Source organism: Balaenoptera physalus (assembly GCF_965194825.1).
Source record: "Balaenoptera physalus genome assembly, chromosome: 4".
Lineage (NCBI taxonomy): Eukaryota > Metazoa > Chordata > Mammalia > Artiodactyla > Balaenopteridae > Balaenoptera > Balaenoptera physalus.
This window is the reverse complement of record NC_138891.1, coordinates 39753047-39775216: the sequence shown is the minus strand read 5'-3', so window position 1 is coordinate 39775216 and position 22170 is coordinate 39753047. Positions and strand designations below refer to the sequence as shown.

At 35.2% G+C, this 22170-nt stretch overlaps 1 protein-coding gene across 5 annotated transcripts in view; it reads right to left on the bottom strand.

The window, feature by feature from the left end:
- Window positions 1-22170, bottom strand: part of RSRC1 (arginine and serine rich coiled-coil 1) — a 421395-nt gene that overhangs the window by 44407 nt on the left and 354818 nt on the right. The window lies entirely within an intron of this gene.

Here is a 22170-nt window from a genome sequence, read left to right as displayed (position 1 = left end):
ATGTGAAAGATGGACTTGAAGCTGCTAAACAGTTACCCTTGACTTTTGCTAGGGACAATATTCTTCTGAATAAAAACACTGAAAGCTTGAAAGCAAGATCTGTAATTTCAAAAATGAAGAGAAAATGAGGGGTAATCAAGATTTCTAGAATAGTATTTGACGCTTACCTATTGGCTCACAACCTGTTAGTAATAAGACCAATGTTACGGGTGTGTTGGATCACTTTAGAACTACTGGCAGCATCACAAACACGACTGCCCTAACAAGTCTGTGTTGTTCATCACAAAATGTAACAGGAAAAGGCTCATTAGTTCTGTGCAGAGACATCGTTAGTGGGGAAATATTATCAAGTGCTAGGAGTGACTATTCTAAGTAAGGTACTGTGCAAGCACTGAGATTACAAAGAAGTGTGAGACACATGGTTTCTGCAGTCAAGGTACTATAATTCCGTTGAGGAGATGAGACTTAAAATAGTGTGACTGATTTTTAAAAAACAAACCAGAATGTGTAAGTGTTTTCCATCGACGATGCAGACACTGCTTTAACACTTGGATTTTCACAGCCTACCATACACCCCCAATACGATTTTCATAGCCCGCCATGCAATCTTTTGAATAATCTAAATGTTGTCACTCAATCCTTGGAGGCTGGATTATATTTCTGTCAGTATTGAAATCATATCTGGTGAACTATGTGGGGGTATCAAGCTTGGTTAAACTTTTCAGTAAGGCAAAAATAAAAACAAAATTGGGCAATGTTATAAGGTCACAAGGCTTAGTCCATTGTATGTCTTGAAAACTGACTCCATTGAAGGAGACAACAATAACTTGGATGCATTAAAACCAATCTCATTGGCAAAAAATATAATGTACCATCTCCTATTATTAGCTACAAACTGGAATGGTTTAGAACAGTGGTTCAAAGGTGCGAATCTACGGCTTGGTGTTGGTTGATTAAAAAAAACACTGGGCTTGTCTTGATTCTTTTGATCTGGGGTGAGGCTTGGGAATCCATACACTGTACTTAAATAGCTCTCAAGGATATTCTTATGATTGTGCTCAGAAGGCAACTGCTTGTATCATTTGTTTTTTACGATCTCATTAATCCAATGGATTTACAAAATCTATTATAATTAGTAAATTCCAAAAATGAGGATGCATACAAAACTTAGTCCACAATGATAAAATGCCATATGATTGCTTATATCTTCCATAAATTTGTTTTCTTTTTGTTAACAAGTTTCTTCTGCTTAATTTCCCCACTTATCTTTAGTCTCAACCTTCTGCATATTAAATAATGAAAAGAACAGCATTCTCCATTTTCAACCTCTTTCCCTAGATATATTTGTTTCAGAAAACACCTGAATAATAAAACATTACTGAGGATTTTACATATTAAAAGTGAAAAGAAAAGAAAGGAGTTTCTAGGACAAAAGAGACCAGATTTCTGATTCACAATCATTTCTACCAACCAGCTTTTCTTGTCTACTTCAGAAATTCACCCAAATTCTGAGGGAAAGGGAGGGAGAGGTTATAAAAGTGATATTCTGTCTCTGAAGATATGCAAGAATGTCCTTACCAATAAAAAATAACTTTTGATAGGTAACATATGCCTCTCTACAGATATAAAAGATGAACATCAAAACGAGTAGATTGATAAGAATCTGGGAGGAAGGGAAGGGGAGTAGTCAGAATGGTGTTTTTGTATGATGTTTAAGAAAGTCTCAGTTTCACTATGTCTAAAAGTTTATTTTTCTACTTTTAGTAAATTAGGCTCTTTTCTTACTCCTTGCCATCTCTACAAAAGAAATTACCACTGTTTTGTTTTTTCAGATGTGGGATAGAATTTGGTAACAACGTAAAATGATTCTGCCATTTTGGAGAAAATGCTATTTTTTAACTTGCCAAAGTGGTTGGAGTAGTAAGATACTATGTAATACAAATTCACAAATGTTAATTGGTAAGAGATTAACTAAATTATTTGCATTTTCTGTATCTCTTATTTTGAAGAATTACCAGATACAACATCAAATCATTCAAAAATTGGAGAATACTGATTTACAGGACTGGGATTTATCAAGAAAAAGAGGAAACCAAGAAAGTACTAATATTGAAAGCTGTGTATATTCTTCATTCAAAACTGAAACTCAACTTCATTCATTCTGCTCAAATGTCATCTTATTATAGAACTTTCCTGAAGATACTATATAGGTAATGACATCCCTCCCCCAACCTCTCCCTCACCATGTTCTACTGTACTCCCTACCGCTTATCTCTTCATGTATTACATATTTGCTTATTTGTTCATTATCTCTCTTTCCCCACTAGAATGTGCTCCATGCTTCGTTTTCTCCTGTAGCCGACACTAGAATAGTGTCTGGCTCAATAAGCACTTGTTGAATAAATGAATGATTTACAGGTGTGATAAATACTATGAAAAGACAGCAAGGGGTGCTAAAAGATAGTGTCACAATGAGGCTTGATTAAATTGTGAGGTAAGGATACAGTTCCTCTGAAGACACAACATTTAAGCTGATACCTGAAGTATTGGCATATATTAGCCAGGTAAAGAAGAGGGAGAACTTTCTAGCTTTCCTGGTATAGAAAAGAGCATAGGTGAAGCCCCTAAAGAAGGAAAGAGTTTCCTTTTTTTTTTTGAACACAGGAAGATGTCCAACTGAAGCTAAGTTAGTAAACATTTCCTGTTCCTATCTCCCAGAATAATGTCTGGACATTTACCTTTCTAGAGGTAAAAATTTCCATTTCATAGAAATGGAATCATATAATATGTAGTCCCTTGTGTTCGGGTTGTAACATGTATCAGTAGTTTATTCCCTTTTTATTACTAAGTAGCATTCCATTAGACGGATGTTTCACATCTTGTTTATCCATTTACTAGTTGATGGATATCTGAAATGTTTCCACTTTTTGGCTATTGTGAATAATACTGCTATGAATATTTGTGTACTAGTTTTTGTATAGACATGTTTCGTTTCCCTAGGGTTAAACATCTCCATGAGTGAAAGTGCTGAGTGATATGGTAAATTTATGTTTAACTTTTTAAGAAACCATCAAACTGTTTTCCAAAGTGTCTGTACCATTTTATCTTCTCATAAGCAATGTTCTACATTCTCTCAAGGTTCTCCATATTACCAACAACAATACTTGTTATCGTCTGTCTTTTTGATTATAGCCATCTTAGATGTGCATGTGAAGTAGTATCTCATTGTAGTTTAAATTTGTATTAAAGCTGCAAAATAAAGCATTGATTTATCTTTTTACAAAAAAAAATTAAAATGGGGATAACCACTCAGATGAGCTATTTTTCCTAAGGATTAACTAGCTGACTCCCGCAACTGCAGTTTGTGGGTATACAAATGAATTCTTTTTTTTTAACCTGTTTTTTCAGTACAGACAGTTCAATTTTCAGATGAACAACATCAATTCTGATGCTTGCTGATTATATATGAGCCCTTCTTTGAGTGCTTTACCATTCCTGGAGTATATAAATTGACTAGGAAGAACTAAGAGCAAATCAGAAAGTTTCTCCAAACTTCAGTTCACATCAATAGGCCGAAGGAAGCCAAGAAACATTATACATATTCTAGTGAAGGATTCCTAAAGAAAATCTAATTTTAGAAATAGATTGTCATTTATTAAAGCACAGACCTAATGTTTTCCTGACAAAAATATGAATCAGTTAAAAAAATGTGACTGTACTGAATTTGTGTTCTGAATTAATACTACTATGGGAAAAGAGCCTGTTTTCTCTGTAACATATCTAAAGGATAGTTCTAAACGTTTCCGGAAGTACAAAAAAAGTTAGATTGGGCCATTTGATGGTTGTTAAAATACTGAAAAGCATTAAATTTCAACCCTGAGTAGATCCAACTTTAGGGTAATATTTTCACTCTGTTCCATTAACTAAACAAACAAATAAGCAAAGAATGCTCTACTGTCGGAGAGTCAGTTATTGAAGCTTGTACAGAAGCAACTATTGTCCATTAGGAAACTTTCTTTTTTGGAGTTCATACTAATACAATTTCTCAATTACAAAGTGTGATTAATACTTCCTTCCTTGCGGAATTGAGAAGAGTAAGTTAAATAACATACACTTGTGAAAGTTCACTGAAAATCATAAAATACTGTGCAAATAAAAGAAAGGGCTACTATTATTATTCCCTCTCTGGCCTATATTGTCCCTCTTTTCATCATGGTTTATAGCTCTGGAAATACAAATTCTTTAAAGATTGCACAGAGAAGCTCTTTATAAACAAATGGAATGACTTTCCACATACATAGTACTGGTAGCAAGTACTTGTACGGGTCTAGCACTATGCTCCCACACCTGGACTGCTTCGTATTACTGAGTATGTGTCTCTGACAAAATATTCTAAAAATCTAAACATCCCCAAATAGAGAAATTCTTAAGTCACAGCATATCTATAAATACAGATTATACAACCATTAAAATGTTTTCAAAGAGCTCTTAATAGCATGAGAAAATAACTACATAACTAGTGAAAAGTGCAGCACACAAAATTGTATATATCTGGGGGCTGAAAAGAGTGAGATGGATTTGTGGAATGGGAGGCAAGGTAAGGTGTGCTTATTATACTCCACTGGCAAATTTGTACGAGGTAAAAATTTGGAGGCCTACAGAACATGGCGTCCTCTGCACAGTGAGATCTCTCTCTTACTTTTTACAATACATAGTTGATACATTAAACTAACACTGTATATGCTGTATGAGCTCAACATTATAAACAATCAAACATACATTAGGAGGATACACCAAAATTTTAGCCTAAATTCTCTCTCTTGGTGGTAGGATTATGTGTGTTTATATCCTTCCCTATACTTTATATATTGCTCACAGTTTCTACAAAATAGGTTCATACTATTATTATTAAAAATGTAATTACATTTAAAACGATGCCTCTAGGCAAAACAAAATGCAGTACACGAAGTCTTAAGAAAAGCATTTCAAAATAGATTCTAAGTAGTAATATCAATCCCCTAATTTAAAAAAATTAACACAAATTAAAATCTGTCAATTTAAATTTTGTTATCTTAATGTTTCCCATCCCCAAAAGATATATGAATGTAACTATTTTGGGGGAAGGGAGGTAAAAGAATAAAATCCCTTTCAAAAAAGGTACCATCATAGGATAGCACAGTGGAAGATTATATAGCATAGTAGTTAAGCTCCTGGGTTCTGGTATTAGAACTATACTCTATACTCAAATACTGGCTTCACCAACTTAATAACTGTGTGACTTACTATCATCACTCTCCTAAAATTAAAACGTCATTTTTACTTCAGAGGACATACAATTTAAACAATCTGTCTAGGAAGAAAACCCCATCTTTTCTATTTTCTTTCTTTTCAAAAGTTTACTTGTTCCAGATCTGTTTTTTCATTTTTGAGATAATTTTATAGTTAAATTTTATTCATAAATTAAAAGAGCTGCATGCACAGAAATAATTGAATGTAAATTGGCTTCTGACACATAATTAGATGAATTCAGGCCATTTCCAGAACCTGGATTCAAGTTTATAATCTAAATCATCATGAAGTCAGATTTGGTTCAGTTATCAATTTCATATTAACATGAATTCCATTAGCGGTTAGTGATCTGTGCTGGAAAACAGTGCTAAAGGGGAAGGTACTTCAGACTTAACTTAATAAACTTTATCTAAAGATGTGAAGAAATATATCACCTACATATATAATATTCCACTTGTAAGCTGTAAATTTTACATTAACTAGAAACTTAACAGATAATTATATCCTAAGTAAGAACACACAATGTCTTCTAGACACTCACAGATACTTATAGGGAAATGATCTGTAATCAGTTAAGAATTATTTAGTGAGTTCATACAGGATGCCAATTTAGAGAAATCTATTTGCTTCTAATTTTGAATGGCTTAATTTCATTTTATATTATTACAACACATTGATTTACCTTAAAATTTGCCTTAAGAAAAATGCCAACAATGTGTGCAGTAATTTACTATTTTCAGTTTAACTACAATCATAGGCAAAAGCAGAACATATTCTCAGGCTTTTATAGTTAAGGTATGAGAGTGATTTGGGTAAGGAAGAAATGTAGGAGAAACCTATCCCAGAGCAACGCCTTTCAAATTGAGACTCATGACCCATTAGTGGGTGATTTTTATTTTGTCCTGTTTGACGATGCAATCCTATTAGGAAAAAAAGAAAATATCTGAGTGGATAAGTATTTTTTGTAAAAATTTTTTTCAGTTATATGTACTTATGCATATGTATATTAGGTTAAAAGTATAAATATATTTCTTACTGTGTGTTGTATGTAAAAAAAAAAAAGCTGGCCAGATCATGGAGAGAGAAGCTGAAAGGATGCAGAAGGGAGATTTTTTTTCTAACAAGAGGCTATTTCAGGTTGTTTTAGAAAGAGAAGACATTATTTTCAAGCCTCAGAGTAAATGCTGTTCAGTGGTATTTCTGCCTTAATGTTCTCAAAAAGATAATGAATAGGAAGCCTGGAATTATAAAACAACCTGGATTTAAAAATCAACTTGACTTAAAAAATCATCTATGAATATGGTAGGTAGAAACAAAGACTGGGTAGAAGTCAATACAATAAAAATTGTTTGGGATACCTAGAATGTTACTGTCACACAAAAGTTTTCCTTTTCATGATCTATATTTTGGTGCTGAATGACGGTGTGCAGAGTGGATTTCTTATTCTTTGTTTACATGAACAAGTAGTTTTGTCTTTTCACGTAAACAACCCCGATGTGGTATTTTCCTGAAATGTCTTAGTTTGTTTTGGCTCTGAAGACTAATAAGCATATACATTATTACTATGGTGCTTCCTCTGCCTTGGTCAGCAGCACTACAGCAAGGCTTGATTCCAATTACAAGCAATAATGGCTACATCAGTTGGATAGGATTCAAAAAGATGACTGAATCCTCTCCTTTACTCTTACCCCAATAATTTCTACCATTCCCAATGTCTTTGTAGCACTCTCTTACAGCCTTGGCGGGTCTGAGTCACCCAACCACTGAGCACAATGCTGACTTGCCTTTCAGGGCAATACCCTGAAACTAGTTCTGACTGAAGCAGAATGTACAGAAATGTGAGCCCTTCGACTCAGAAAGCAAAAGACTTGGTAACCCACTGCCTCTTGGGGGCTTGCACTAGCATTCCATGTATCTCCCTCAGATGTATAGTCTTGTTCCATGGCCTCATAACTTTTAAGCCCTGGCTCTAGTCTGACATTGTGTAAATCCTCTGCCTTAGCCTCTTGCTTGGTTTTCCAGTCTAGGATTCTGATTCTTACGACATGAGCTTCTTGAACTTCAATTCTCCTCTAAATTTTGGTTCTACTTCAACCCTACTTGCTCTATGCAATGCCTAATATCCAGTTTGACAGAAAAATTCTTTTTTTCTTGACATCAGAGCTGATTTCCATTGGGTCTTGCTGATCATCCTGGATTAATAATAGTTTATAGGGCTTCCCTGGTGGCACAGTGGTTGAGAATCTGCCTGCTAATGCAGGGGACACGGGTTCGAGCCGTGGTCCGGGAAGATCCCACATGCCGCGGAGCAACTGGGCCCGTGAGCCACAACTGCTGAGCCTGCGCGTCTGGAGCCTGTGCTCTGCAACAAGAGAGGCCACAATAGTGAGAGGCCCGCGCACCGCGATGAAGAGTGGCCCCCGCTTGCCGCAACTAGAGAAAGCCCTAGCACAGAAACGAAGACCCAACATAGCAATCAATCAATCAATCAATCAATAAATCTTTAAAAAAAAAAAGTTTATAGTAAGGTAGAAATGTCCAGAATTGGCCAGATTATGATTTTGTATAGACAAATTCAGCTTTTTCTATTCTAAAATGGTGGTTAGTTATCTAATCATACTAAACTTGCACAAATAATCAGGGTTTACATAAACTATTTTCTTTGAACAATATTCTCCATTTCTTAATTTTACATCAAGTAACAGGTGTAATTTAGAAAACATTTTTATATGTTATATTAATCCTCTAAATTTCCCCTATTAGTTAGTAACATGGTTTTAGAAATAAAGGATATAGTTTTATTAATCCCAGAAAAATAAAATAAACATATATATTTTCAAAAAAGGTCAACTACAGTAAAAATTGTCTCATAAATAAATTTCTAGTAGCACAAAGAAATAAGGCCGATTTTCTGTAAAACTTTTTGGTAATAGAATTATTCTTGGATGTCCATTCTGAACCTCTAAGAGCGGGATTAAAGCTTGTTAGTCTGCCAGTAAGCCTAAAAGTATGTTTTGGGAAATAAAATATTTGGGGGATAAAATATTCTATTTAGAAACTAGGTCTGACTTCATTATTTATTATACATATTGATTAATGTGTAATCAATAATTTAATGTCCTTAAAATATTTATCTCTGAATATGTTATTGCCATACATCTTATGGCCAAAAAGTAGATTATAAGATATGTTGCAGGAGATAAACATTTACACACTCTAATTGGATTTTGGCCATATTTCTTTTATTAGAGCAAATAATTTGCTGTAGTAAACATATTCTGACATCATTAAAGTTATTAATAAGACTTGAGGGAATTCCCTGGCAGTTCAGAGTGGTTAGGACTCCGAGCTTCCACTGCAGGGGCATGGGTTTGATCCCTGGTAGGGGAACTAAGATCTCACATACCACTCGGCACAGCCAAAAAAAAGAGAAAGACTTGAGCCTTACTGATATCAACAATTATAAATTGCAAAAATTATCTGCATTTCATCTGCTTTGTTAACAGGTAATTGCTATTTCCAAATGCTAATACTATAATCAAGGCAGAGGTCTTACTTAGGCTAACCCATCATTATCCTTATCTTACATAAATACAACCTGATTCATGCACTTGCTAATTTTTCTTCCTGATGTGAACACTGGCTTGTCTTTGATCTTTAGCAAATAGACATATCTCATTTCTACTAAAAATTAAATGTAAGGTAACTTGACATGTAGGTAATGTTGCCAGCTTATTCAAATAAACCTCAGTTTTCTCCTCAGTAAAGTGAAGATCTTTCAAACCTAGTGTAAAAGCAGGTTTATATTTATAATCATTTATAGGTCTTTGCCATACTGTTTCACTTCCCTGAGAAGACGGTGTAGCATAAGACTCTGCACAGTATTAACTGATCCATCTGCAGCTTCTGATTCCATCGACAGAAATCATGTATCACCACAGGAAAAATTCTTGCAGCATGGTTTTCTTTAAAGTCAATCTTGTAGTGGCACTTCTAAGATTAGAAGATGTAGGCATGGACTTCTGAAAGATTGATTTTTAAATGTAAATATTGTAAAATTATAATTCTTGGCCTTATTTTAAGTTAATATATATATGTATGTAACTGATTCTCTTGCTATACAGCAGGAACTAACACAACACTGTAAATCAACTATACTCCAATAAAAATTAATTAAAAAAATAAACTAATACCTACAAAACATGATACAGTTTTTAGATCAATTGGGTGCAGGTCTTCCTGGTTTAGTAAATAGACAAACATCTTCTTTTGTGTAGCTAACATGCTACTATCATGGCCAAGAACTGGCCTTAAAAAGAAGCTAAGTCTGTCGGATAATAACTATCAGAAGGAACAGGTGGATAAAACCACTGATTTCTGTGATATCACTACCCTTCACACAATGAAACTGATGCACAAAAGGGGATTTGCAGAAACTTTTAAAATAAAAAAGAAAGTTGTAATTTACCAAGTAATAATTGTGACCTACATACTTTTGGGTATTTTTCTCATTATTTAGAGAAAAACTCATCAAAATAACTGTCACTGAAAACATTATCCACTATTTCACTATTTAGCCTTGGGATTATGTTTTACTATTAGGCCAAGGAGTGACATCAGCAGTGTAAGATGTCTTTCCATTTTGTCCCTCTTTTTGAACAACTAAATTAGGCATCTATCCATGAATAAAAGCACCTTAATGGGAGTTGAGGGATCCAGCACCGTATGCCAAAGGGCCTGGGACGAGTCTTGCCCACATGTGCATCTGGTAATAAGCAGACAGACCTCAGTATGGGCTGTGAAACCAAAAGAAGCGGCAGAACCTACCACAACCCCTCTCGGCCATGGCATGGGAAAACCTGTACTTGAGCAGAAACCCATGGAGAGGGGAGATTTCAGCATGCTGTTGCAACAACAACAACAAAGGAGTCTGGATGCACTGGAGACAGAAAGAGGAACTTTGCCAGTGCTATCCCTCCCTCAAGACAACACTGCGCTGCTGAACCGGCAGTGACTTCTCTTGTGGGGGAAAAGGAAAGCAATGAGTGAGTGCTCGGCAGCCACAGCCGTGTGGGATGCTGCTGGGGAAGCCCTGGAGAAACCTGTTTCTCATCAGCAGCACCCAGAGCACTAAGGTAGGAACTCCATGACACAGTGGAGGGAGAATATCAGGAAAGAGGAAGATAAGAATGTCACAAAGCATGAGAGGGATGCAGTTATGGGTGACTGTACTCAGGACTTCAGGGGGAAGTCTGCCCATGGGCATCTGGGAGAACCTCACCTGAGGATCCCCCCACTGGGCCCATGAGCACCCCCAATGCTACAAGTGCTAAACCCACACCTCCTCCAACTCTGCAGCTATCTCCTTGTGTGCGCTCCCAAGTGTACAGCACACTTGGTAAATGGAGTGCTCTCAGAAAAGCAGACCAGGGTCTGTGGACAAGGAAGAAACCACAAACATGAGCTGTAGCGCCACCTTCAGAAAACAAAAGAGAAGTTTCCAGCAGTCAGTCTGGTGAATTGTAAGAACCAGAGAAGACATAAAAGCTAAAGGATTCTACCACAAGAGAGAGCAAGAAGTGTGGAGCAGGTGTATCCATACAAGGTCAGAGAAAATTTCAGATATAATAGGACCAAAAAACAGTATATGCCACCTGAAGGCAACTAGTAAAGATTTCAGGAGGTGTCTGCTACTTCAAATGCAAAAGCAGTAATGCAAAACTATAAGGAATGTGAAAAATCAATGACACATACCACCAAAAGATAAAAATAATCCTCCAGTAACTGAACTCATTGGAATTTTGTGATCTAGCTGATACAGAATTCAAAAAAGTTGTTTTGAAAAAATTCAAGCTACATGAAAATGAAGACAATTCAACAAAATCAGAAAATAATACATGAACAAATGAGAAATTTAAAGAGACACAGATCATAAAAAAAGAACTAAGCAGAAATTCTGGAGCTGAAGAATTCAATGAGCAAAATGGAACAAAAAAAAAAAACCAACAATAGAGAGCATCTATATCACAGTAGACCAATCAGAAGATAAAATAAGTGAGCTAGAGGTGAGGAACTTTGAAATAATGGTTGTTGGAGAACAAAGAAAACAGAATGAAAAAGAGCAAAGAAAGCCTACATGATCTATGGGACTCCATCAAATGTACAAATATTAGAATAATTAGGGTTCCAGAGGAAGAAGAGGGCAGAAAGTTTATTTAAAGAAATAATAGCTGAGAACTTCCCAAACCTGGGGAGAGACTTAGACATTCATATTTATGAAGCTAACAGATTACCCTCTTATCCATACAAAAAGACTTTCTCCAAAACACAATATAATGAATTGTCAAAATCTAAGATAAAGAGAATTCTGAAGGCAGCCAGAGAGGAGGAAAAAAAAAAAAAGATTATAACCTAAAAGGAACCTCCCATCAGGCTACCAGCAGATTTCTCAGCAGAAACCCTATAGGCCAGGAAAGAGAAGAATGCCATATTCAAGGTGTTGAAGAAAAAAAACCCTGCACGTCAAGAATACTCTATACAGCAAAGTTTATCCTTCAGATGTGAAAGAGAAATAAAGACTTGCCTAGACAAACAAAAGCTGAGGAAGTTCATCACCACTACCCCTGCCTTGCAAGAAATGCTGAAAGGAGTTTTTCAAGATGAAAAAAAAAGGATGTTAAGTAGTGACATGAAAACATATGAATGTATTCAACACACTGGTAAAGGTAAATAGTGAGATTTCGGAAACCCTAATTTTGTAATAGGGTGGTGTATTAAACACTTAACTATATTATAAAGGTTAAAGGAAATGAGTATTAAAAATAACTATAGCTACTATAACTTGTTAAAAAATACACAATATAAAAAGGTAAATCGTGACATCAAAAATATAAGAGGGGAGGAAGAGGGTGAAGTTTTTGTATGTGATCAATGTTAAGTTGCTATCAGCTTCAAGTGGATTGTTTTATCTATAAGGTGTTTTATATAAGCCTCATGGTGACCACGAAGCAAAAAACTAGGTAGATTCATAAAAGATAAAGAAAGGCAAAACAGAGCAAACCACCAAGGAAAATCACAGAGGGAAAAAGAAACACTGCAACTACAAAACTGTCAGAGAACAACTAATAAGATGGCATTAGTAAGTCCGTCCATATCAATAATTACTCTAAATGTAAATGGATTGAATACACCAATTAAAAAGCCCAGAGTGGCTGGATGGATAAAAAAACAAGATCCAACTATACACTGTCTACAAGAGACTCACTTCAGATCTAAGGACACCCACAGGCTCAAAGTGAAGGGATGGAAAAAGATATTCCATGCAAATGAAAACCAGAAGGAAGCAGTAGTAGCTGTACTTGTATCAGATAAAATACTTTAAGCCAAAAACAGTAACAAGAAACAAAGAAGGACATTATATAATGACAAAGGGGTCAATTCATCAAGAAGATATAACAATCATAAATACATACGACAAATTTATACAGTCGTGGCAATGACTTTTTGGATATACACCAAAAGCACAAATAACAAAAGCAAGTATCAAGAGGGAATATAACAAACTAAAAAGCTTCTGCACAGCAAAAGAAACAATCAACAAAACGAAAAGGCAACCTACAGAATGGGAGAAAATATTTGCAAACCATATACTGAATAGGGGTTAATACCCAATATATATAAATAAGGAACTCATGTAACTCAATAAGAAAAAAATGAGTGGAGGAACTCAATAGGCATTCTTCCAAAGAAGACACCCAAATAGCCAACAGGTACATGAACATCATCAACATCACTAATTATTAAGGAAATGAAAACCAAAACCACATTGAGATATCACCTCACACCTGTCAGAATGGCTATCATCAAAAGCACAAGAGATAAGTGCTGACAAGGATATGGAGAAAAGAGAACCCTTGTGCTCTGGTGGTGGGAATGTAAATTGGTACAACCACTATGGAAAACAGTAAGGAGGTTCTTCAAAAAATTAAAAATGAAACTACCATATGATCCAGAAATCCCACTTCTGAGTGCATATCCAAAGGAAATGAAAACAGAGTATTGAAAAGATATCTTCATTTCCATTTTTATTGAAGCATTATTTGCTATAGCCAAGATATGGAAACAACCTAAGTGCCTGTCAACGAATGAATGGATAAAGAAGATGTGGTTTATATATGTATGCAATGGAATATTATTCAGCCACGAGAAAGAAGGAAATCCTGCCATTTGTGACAATATGGATGGACCCTGAAGTCATTATACTGAGATAAGTCAAACAGAGAAAGACAAACACTGCCTGATATCACTTATATGTGAAATCCAAAAAAGCCAAACTCATTAAAAACAGAGTAGAATGGTGGTTACCAGGGGCTGGGGTTGGGGAATTGGAGAGGTGTTATTTAAGGATACAAACTTGCAGCTAGCAGATAAATAAGTTCTGGAGACATAATAAACAGCATAGTGATTATAATCAACAATGTTTTTTTATAAACTTCAAAGTTGCTAAGAGACTAGTTCTTAATTGTTCTCACTACAAAAAAATAATAATAATTATGTGAGGTGTTAGATAATGCTACGATGGTAATCATATTTCAATATATCAAATCAACACATTGTACACCTTAACCTTATACTATGTTACATGTCAATCTGTATCTCAATAAAGAAAATTTTACTGTTAGGCCAAATTTTTAATTAATTTTATAGAGGAGCTTTATTAGATATTTTATTTTTTATGTTAAGAAAGAACACAATAGAGAATCTCATTTTTAATCTAAAATATTTAGGATGCTATGAAGGTAAAAATAGGTAAAATTTTATATTGAATTGAAATGTAGTAGGACTAATTCTTACATAACACATATTACCTCTGTTTCTTTCTCCTTCCCGTACTTTCCATTCTGTTGTTTTTCAGTGCTTCATTCAAGATGCTTTCTTCTAATCTATCTTCCAGTTCTCTAATTCTTTTTTCTGCTCTGCCTCGTTGAAACTTAAGCCCTCATTAAGTTCTTGATTTCAGTTAATGTATTTTTCAGTTCAATACTTTCTTTTAAATTTTTTAGTTTCCATTTCTCACCTGAAATTCTTAGTATTGTCTTTTATTTCAATGAACATATTAAGCAGAGTAATATTAAAATCTGCATCTAACAACCCCATTATCTTGATCCGCTATGAATCTGTCCCTACTGACTGTTTTTTCTGTTGTCCTCTTGTTCTTGTCCTCCTTGTTCTTCATCTTGTCTTGTTTTCTCATATGCCTGGTTATTCTTAATGGATATCATATAGGAACAATTGCAAAGATAATTTGAGGCTTAGGATAATGCTCCCTTCTTCCAGAAAAGATTTATGTCTGGGGACTTCCCTGGTGGCACAGTGGTTAAGACTCCGCACTCCCAATGTAGGGGGAGCTGGGTTCGATCCCTGGTCAGGGAACTAGACCCCACATGCATGTTGCAACTGAGAGTTCACATGCCACAACTAAGGAGCCCACAAGCTGCAACTAAGGAGCTGGTGAGCTGCAACTAAGGAGCCCCCCTGCTGCAACTAAGACCTCGTGCAACCAAATAAATAAATAAATATTAAAAAAAAAAAAGATTTATATCTGCTTTGGTAATTGGTTAGGGGCACCAGCAATCTTTTTTTTTTTTTTTTAAATTGGGGTATAGTTGTTTTATAAGGTTGTGTTAGTTTCTACTGTACAGTGAAGTGAAGCAGAATTCCCTGTGCTATACAGCAGGTTTTCATGTTCTCTATTTTATACATATTAGTGTATATATGTCAATCCCAATCTCGCAATTCATCCCACCCCTCTCCATTCCCCCTTGGTGTCCATACATTTGTTCTCTACATCTGTGCCTTTATTTCTGCCTTGCAAACCGGTCCATCTGTACCATTTTTCTAGATTCCACATATATGCGTTAATATACAATATTTGTTTTTCTCTTTCTGACTTATTTCACACTGTGTGACAGTCTCTAGGTCCATCCACGTCTCTACAAATGACCCAACTTCGTTCCTTTTTATGGCTGAGTAATATTCCACTGTATATATGAACCACATCTTTTTTATCCATTTGTCTGTCGATGGACATTTAGGTTGCTTCCATGACCTGGCTACTGTAAGTAGTGCTGCAATGAACATTGGGGTGCATGTGTCTTTTTGAATTATGGTTTTCTCTGGGTATATGCGCAGTAGTGGGATTGCTGGGTCATATGGTAATTCTATTTTTAGTTTTTTGAGGAACCTCCATACTGTTCTCCATAGTGGCTGTATCAGTTTACATTCCCACCAACAGTGCAAGAGGGTTCCCTTTTCTCCACATCCTCTCCAGCATTTATTGTTTGTAGATTTTTTGATGATGCAGGGGCACTAGCAATCTTGAATCATCTTAATTCAGTCAGGAATTGAGATGATTCAAAACTGGGCTTCAGCCCCCATGGGTGCTTGTCTATTTCTGGTTCATCCTTACTTTCAGGGAATAACCTATTAAGATCCCAACCGAAAGCCTGGTGGTTTTTATCACGTCTTCCCTTCCTTGACTGGCCCTGAACTCTAGATTTTTGTCCCTGTAGCTCCATGAGGCTCTCAAAAGCTCTGCCCAGATTCTTAGCCTTTCAGTGACCTTTTTAAGAATTGGCAGATAGATGCCACTACTGGAATCATCTCTAGGGGAAAACTGGCTCCAACTGTTGAGGTCACCTTATTTTCTTTGAACTGGGACCCATACTTCCCCACCACCTTAGTAACTCTCTCATGTCTTCAAACATATGTTTTAATATTTTGACCAGATTTTCTATCTATTCTCAGAAGGAGGGTGAGTTCAAATAAGCTAGTCCTACCAAATCATCTTTATCCCATAAATCTTGATATGTGGTCTTATATTTTCCACTGTGATTTCCTTTTTCACCTACGGATCACTGAGAAGTGCTAAAGTATTTTAAAAATTAATAATAAAAGAGCAATGACTAATATTTTATAAAGTCTATAAAATGGTTTCATATCTAGTGTATCACAACCACCTCCTTAGATGGTAGATAGATTATTATCACCCTTATTAACAGATTGGGAAACTGGGTTTAAAGCGACCACTTAAGATCATACAGAGGATGAGAAAACATTACCTCTATTTGAATTTACTGTATTTCACTGCTCTCATATTTATTTTCTGTCTTCCCCCTCTACAATGTAAGCTCTTTGAATGCAGGGGCCTCAATTTCCTTTTTCACTGCTCTCTTCATATGGCTTAAACAGTACCCAGCATGCACCAGATGGTCGGTATATTTTTTAAATTGATAAAAGCTATCAAAGGAATGAATGATAAAAGGAAGATACTCCTTTATTGCAATTCTGAATAATAAAAATTTATATTTATACACTACTGTGTAGCTGTGAAATGATTTTTAAATACTTTATGCATTTCTATTTATAACAATTCTAGATAGATTTTATCATCTTTCTCACTTTAGAGTCACAGTGAAGTTAAGGGACTTAGTCACAGAGCCAGTAAATTGCACGGCTGGGACTCTGAACTTCATTCTCTTACTTCAGCAACAAAAGGATAGGGCTATTTCCACTAGAGTACAATTGACTCCATATATTGCAATGGCTCCCCTAGGTTACTTCCACGATTGCACAATCCTGTGGGCATTCAATATGTATGTCAGCTTTCTAATGTTTAATTTATATTGCAAATAGCTGCTTGAAAAGAAAGCTGTAGCTTTGAGTTGGTCTTGAAATTTGTGTGTGTGTAGAACACAGAAAATATTTAAAATGGTAAGCAAATACATGATGGTCAGTCACTGGAGGTCTAAAAATGGTTAAATAGATATCCGTGTATCTGCACTCATATACATGAACACCTTACTAAAATAAGTAAAATGTGATCTAAATCAGCTTCCAAGTCCATATAGAGTACAGCTGAGTACATATGAAGCACAAACATTATTAGTGAGCTATTAGGAAGGATCCTTTGCTTTGTTAAAAAGTTAAAGATGAATTAGCACACATTTACTGGAAGCGTCAAAACTGAGGAATAAATAGCTGATGCTATGTAATATGGCACAGATAAAACTATATACAAAAGAAAGGTTAAAAATATTTAACAATCAAGTTCTTGCAGACATGGAATCAAGGGGACTATAAAGGACAAATCACTGCTGACGGAAATAAGACAGATGGCTAGGCTAAGTAACTGAGTGTTTGTTCTTGAGTAATTTTTGACTAAATAAGAACTTGAGGAAAAAATATGGAATAAAGCAATGCATCCTAGCTAAGCAGATTAATTCTCCTCTTAAAGAAAGCAGCTCTCTAACATTAGCGCTAATGTGTTAAAGGGCTATACAGATACATAAAAAGTACTACAATGTGACAGATGTAGAATTATTAAATCCGATACATGGGAACACAAATCTCCTAAAAGGGTATTTAAAATCTTGGAATGGAACTATCTAATAAAGAAAGACAAAGAGGGGAATGGGGTAAACTTTCAAATGTTTAAACCTCAGAAGGAAATCATACTGCGTATTATAATGCGTAGCCAATTCAGGAGAGGGCTAGAAAGGACAATCCTTATTTCTACCTAACCTGCTTATGGCAACATGCCAAATAAACACTGACTCCTAAGTGATACCCCTGCACCTGTTAAATTTACCCTTCTAACTTCATTCCAACCTTCTTATAAAGGGTGTCCAGAAGGAATAAAGGATGCCTCAGAACCCCAAACATTCATCTTCTTCTCTGGTCTTAGGCAAGGAGCCACAGTGGAGAGAAAGAGGGATTAGAACAGTTCTCTCTCTGGGTGTGGTAAGACGTGGTGCCAAGTGTGCTTTATGCTAGGGACCTCGAACCATGGGAAAGCCAGGACCTCTGAGAAAGGGTAGATTTGGCTCTGGTCCAGGCTCTGAAGGATGGTGTGGACTTGACAAGTGAGTGTCTTACACAGACCAGCCAGTCACTGGGGAGAAAAGCAGATAGAGATTATGGGAAAAGGACATGGACACCTTGACAAACTGTGTCTCTGACGAGTATCTCACCTTCTGGGGTCCCAGAAACACAAGTGAGGCAACATAAAATGGGTACAGATCTATCTGAGTACACACAGAAAACAGTAAACAAGTACATAAGAACTAGAGGGTGAGATCCAGAGAGGAAGGCAAAGGACAGAGGAAGAGGGATTTAAATCATATTATATTTGAACACTGATCGTAGGGTTGTGATTTATCCAGGCTATTTAAAGCGGGGGAATGTGTACTGGAGTCATACTCCTGGGTCTGTGTACTGCCTTCACTACTTATTAGCTATAGAGCAAGTTATTATGCCTTAGTTTCCTATCCTCCCTACAGTACAGGGATAATAACAGCACAAACCTCAGAGTTCATGAGGATTAAGAGACTTAAAACAGGTAAAGTACTTAGAACATTGCCTGGCACCTCCTTTTTTCTTTTCAGTTACTAGTACTTTTTACCCCCAGCTTTGCCAAAGGATTAACAACAACAGAAAAGATGAAATTAAGGCTCATCTCTTACTTCTTGTCAAGCAGATGTGGCAAAAGGGTTGATGGATTTCAACTTAAACAAAGGAGACTTGAGGATTCTTCTAAGTCTTCACTTGAATCACCTAATATTATGTTCGTATTGTCACTGTCCACCATTTCCATGAATAACTTAGAATAGGTGGCCTAATGCTTTTGGAAACAACAATATTTGAAGCAGAAAACTAACCAATGGGTAGGGCTATTCTGAATAAACACAAGGGGGAAAAGAATTTAAAAACCACTATACTTATGCCACAAATGAGAAATTCATATTAGAGAGAAGTCAAAATGCAAAGAAGGACAATAATGCTTATAAGTGAATTTAAAACATAATTAGAACACTTAAATGCATACTATATTAAATATAAAATAGAATACAGAAAACCTAAGCAGTTATGCTAAAGCATTCAATAATACAGAAAGAAATCAAAAGGAGAAAAGTTGAAATAATTTTTAATTATATATAGTCAGAACATTTTCAAATACATACAGAGAAAAAGAGAAAGTCAAAGTCAAGCATTTATTAGGACAAAGAATAAAAAGGAAAACAGAACTGAAAGATTTAATTTTTCTAAAACATAATAGTTAGAAAAAATGCTTATTTTTAAAGATGGAAACTATAAACCCAAACTTTAAATATTGCTAACTTTTATGAAATAATGTAACCTTTATATAATTCAACTAAAATGGAAAGAGTTGGAGAGTAAATGGTTCAAAAAAGAGGGTCCATGCAAATGTATAGTGATATTCAATAGGTGGACAATCAACTGAGCTGTGTAAGGACCATGAAGGGCACTCTAAATGGGGTATCACTGCTTCCAGAGTGGAAGGCAAAATGGTTACTCTGGACAAGTTTTGGTGAATAGCCTGACTTTTATCTTGGATACAATACTGGCAAACATAATTATGATATTGATTTAAGAACACTCAAAGAAAAGGACTGCACAATAGTCAGAATGTATTTGCAAGGCACAAATCTTGCTATGCTAATACAATAGCTTTTTTGAGATGACAGAGAATGGATAGAGAGAGCTGGGCAGATAACATTTATCTACATTTTAACAATGCTTTCAACCCTGTGCTGCATACCAGCATGCTGAGAAATTAAGAGACGAATTGTATAAATGATGTAATAAACTGAATTTCTAGTGGCTTATAGGTTAGAAATAAAGGATTATTATTCTTTCAGATGCAGAAATATACACACATACACATACAGATGTATCTCAGGTTTCAATTTGCAGCTAGACTAATTATATGAAATAAAATAAATGTAGCTTATACATTAATCATTTTCAGGGAAGTTTAATTTGATAGCATTCAAGTATTTAGTATTTAGACAACCTATAAGAAAAAAATTCTGGAAGCAAACTATAGCAACAAAGAATCTGGCTAGTAATTTACTTTCACCCACAAAATATAGGCAAAGGAAACCTATTTAATGAAACACACCTTTTATCCTTCAAAATTAGTGTCATATAGGTTGTTTTACCAGTAGAAGTTTTCTTCAACATTTGTGGTAATAATTTTCCTACGTTTTTTGGATGCACAGAAAATTCAGGGAGCTCAGGTAAAGACTTGATAAATCCATACTAGCAAATATTGATAGTATTTTGAAATTCACTGATTTCTTTTTGAATGGTTGTAACTTTAGAGAAACAGTCTAATGAGTGAGGTCCTATCTTAGCAAAAAGACATAACAAGGTTGGGTTATACTTTCAATGATGTTATTTGGAATCAACTGCAAGCTCAAGTTAAGTTACTTAAGCATGGATTTAAAAGAAGGAAGGGTAAACTGGTCATTCATTCGTCCATTCATTCAGTTGTAAAATAATTAAAAAACTGTGTATCTACAGTTTCTACATGCTAGGCATTGTGGATACTAACTAAATCCTCTACAATCCTAAAGTTTATATTCTAGTTAGAATGCCACGTTTAAAAAGACGCTAATTAAAACAGCTATGATTGGAGGGATGTGCTTTTTTAACAATTCTCAGGTACTGAAATGGAAAAGGTTACTGTATATCACAGGCTACGTGCAAGGTCAGTTTGACTTAGTGAATGTCTAAATGAAAAAACTATTTTCAAAAGAATTACAATATAACCTTCAGTACCTATAGTTACCTAAATATTTTAAAAATCTTTTAAAAGATGTTTAGAACTAATTTAATGAAAAAAAAAAAGAGAGACATCATTAGAAATATCAATTGACATCATGTAAATGAGGGGTTCTGAAGTATTAAAGTTTCTTTGAGCACTTAAAGCCAGTATTTTGGAACACATTATCAGGCTTCAACTCCTTGAAAGCTTACAGAGGAAATAGTTACTACGGCAAGCATTCATATTATATATTTTTTCATAACAATAAATCACCTAGCAATTTCAGTATCTGTGGTTATCACATCAGTGTCATCCGTTTTCAACTGGTTATGACTCCGATTAAGATCTGAATTAACGGAATTAGACTAATAACTATTGCAACATATATTCACTGTGTTGGTTGATAGTAAGTGCCACACTTGTAATTTATAGCACCACAGTGTTTTATAAGCGCTATTATGTTATTAATTAGTTACATTGATCAGAATACCACATAACATAGAGGTACTAAAATATTATAATTTGCTTAGACTACTTTGCATCTATTATTATATCTATTTGTACTACGTGTGACCATAAGCGTAACTGAAATCAGATAGATTGTTTCCACTAACAATACCAAAATATGCACTTCAGAAAGCCAAAAGAACTGAATTCTACTGAGGATTTTTGCCAGTGGAATTCACTTGTTTTCTTAATACACCATAAAATTAGTTGATCTAGGACAAGAGTATAAAGTCAGGATTTAAGGGGGTCAAATAAGGTGAATTCTATATATACATTTATATGTATAAATTAGTTCACATTTAGTTCGAATCTACTTATTTGTAGGGTTCTGCCACCTAAATCTACAGGGTTTTTTTGTTGTTGTTGTTTGTTTTTTTGGATTTGCTTTGAGGGCTTGGCTCTGACGGAATGCTGCTATTAAGCATTCTAAACCATCATACTTAAAACATTTTAGGTTCTATAACATCTCAGCTTCCATTTGTAAGTTGGGGGTGTAAATATTTTCTGGTTGTCATAATAGAAGGTATGCGCTAAGGAAAAATTCTCAATTTTCAGATTTAGACAATAGCACTCAAAACCAGTATTTTGGGACACAGTATCAGGCTTCCACTCCTTGAAAGCTCACAGAGGAAATAGTTATTCTGCTAATTAGCCAGCAGAGTGACATGATTGTCAGTCCAAATGCATCATCCACTAACTGACTGAGAAAGAGTTGCCTGGATCTTGCTTTAAGCACTGTAATT